The 2,279-nt window shown below is 31.6% G+C and overlaps 1 pseudogene; it reads left to right on the forward strand.

Annotated features, from left to right (window-relative positions):
- Positions 1–2,279, forward strand: part of LOC102580298 (subtilisin-like protease SBT1.7) — a 15,245-nt pseudogene that overhangs the window by 1,307 nt on the left and 11,659 nt on the right.

Raw genomic sequence — 2,279 nt, forward strand, 5'->3', positions numbered from 1 at the left:
GCTAGTGTCGCATTATCCATGAGGGTCCTGCTAGTGTCCCATTTTGTAGGAGGGTCCTGCTAGTCCCATTATCCATGAGGGACCTGTTAGTGTCCCATTATGTAGGAGGGTCCTGCTAGTCCCATTATCCAGGAGGGTCCTGTTAGTGTCCCATTATTCAGGAGGGTCCTGCTATACTAATTTCATTACTTAGGAAGATCTCGCTTAATAAAATCATCAAAATAGAATAACCACAACATTATTTTTGCCCCAGGTTACACCAGAATTTTTTTTATTTAATCTATTAGCATAAATGAAAAATATTTGTCTCAAAGAAAAGTTCAAGACATCGATGGAATTATGATGTTTGTTCCCTAAAAATGAAATATAGTATCTCTAGGGTGTTTTCTTCCTAAAATGCTTCTAGGGTGTTTGTTCCCTATTAACAAGAGTATTTCTTTTTATAACAAATAAAAATCTGTCCCAATTTTTAAATTGAGGAACTTTGATACTCTTTTTAATTTATCATTTTTTATTTTTTATTTTAAAAAAAAAATATGATCCAATTTCATTCCTTCAAGAATATAAAATTTTATTCTGTGAGACCGAGCCCTATTGTAAGACTGCCTACGTATCTTGTATCACAAGAATCAGGTCAAACGTAGTTCATATTAAATGAAAAAAATTTCTTTTGTTTTTCTTGACTTTTCTTACAAAAGACATCTTTTGAGAATGAATCAGTTCATGATTGACAATGTTTTGACTTTAGTTTGTACCAACAATTAGTATTATGCATATGAGTCACCTTCAACTACTTTCAGACAAATTTGAGGTCAACTTTGACTAATTCCTATAGTTTCAAATGGTATCTCAAACATACTTATGTATTTACAAGATGAGTTCATCTTGCCTAAATTAAGGGACATAATTATTCATATCCTCATGTTTCAAGTGCTCTCGCAACAAATGAACTCCTTTTTCACACATTATAGAATAATTTGGATCGTAGGACATTTTTGAAAGTCACTCACACTCAGAAAAATATTCAATGCATTAGATTGAGATACCATATGCTTGGCCCTTATGTAAGTATCCACTAATGTGAGAACACAAAAAATGAGATCAAATAAGACTTGTCATTGGCTTGTAATGTAGGCTTAGAGAAAGGTTGGATATTTCATTTGGGATACAGTGACTAATTCCTCCTTAAAATTTGCACATTGCTCTCAATATTTTTCATTTTGGCATTTGACCTTTGTTTTCTTGAAAGTTTCTCCTCATTTATTTTCTTCTCATTTTCTCTCTTTTTTGTTGGAGAGTTTTTCATTTTTTATTCTAGCTTTTCTTTGTCATTTTTTTTTTGAACTTTCACATATTTGACCTTTTCACTTTGGTACCCCAACTTAGGTCTTTGGTATTGTGTATCTAATTGATAGTGCACTCAGGGAGGCAGGACCAAGAAATAGTGTATTTATGCACTTAAAAGGATATATGCTAAAATACGGTTATTCGATGAAAATGTTTCAGGCTCGAAATTGGAGTTCTATGGATAACATGCCATTTGGTAGGCTTGAAAGACACAATTGAATCAAAGAAAGCCTATAATCCTTTCCCAAGTTAAATGTTGCTCAAAATTTCGCTCCAACCAACATTCGGGCCAAATTCTAGATCAACAAAGTCATGCCTTTGAATTTTATATCTAAAGCTCACCACACAATGCACATGAAACATGAGTTCGAATTTATTTTAGCCTTAACTATAAGCAAAACAATTTCTCAAGTATTACATAAATATATCAAGAGGTACTAAAAGAAGTCTATTGATCACAACAAAGTTAGTCTGTCTTGCCAAATCGTTTAACACTTTATTATTTTTCTTTATGCACATTTCTATACATGTTGGTACCAACTAAGTCAAATTTTTCTAAATAATTTCTTTTCCCAGTTTTCGTGATGAGGACTTTTTAGATTTCTTTTCTTGGTTGGATCGAACCTTAAAATAGGGCTGCCTACGTATCTTGTCAAATCAAGAATCAGGTCAAACGTAGTTTAGGAAGATTATAAACACAACATAATTTTAATAAGAAAACACTTCCTTTTTCTTTAATTAATTAATTTTTTTTTTTTTTGTCTTGCAATAATATTAACAAATTTGAGTCTTCAAGATATCTTTTACGTAAGGAACATTTTCCTGTTTTAGAAAAGAAACAAAAGAAAGTTTATGTTTTTTTTTTTGTTTTTTTTTATTTTTTATATTGGTGGTTGATTTGTGGCATTGGCTTTGAGGATAGTTGCTCCTGT

The sequence above is a fragment of the Solanum tuberosum genome, unplaced genomic scaffold (genome assembly GCF_000226075.1).
Source record: "Solanum tuberosum cultivar DM 1-3 516 R44 unplaced genomic scaffold, SolTub_3.0 scf00130, whole genome shotgun sequence".
Lineage (NCBI taxonomy): Eukaryota > Viridiplantae > Streptophyta > Magnoliopsida > Solanales > Solanaceae > Solanum > Solanum tuberosum.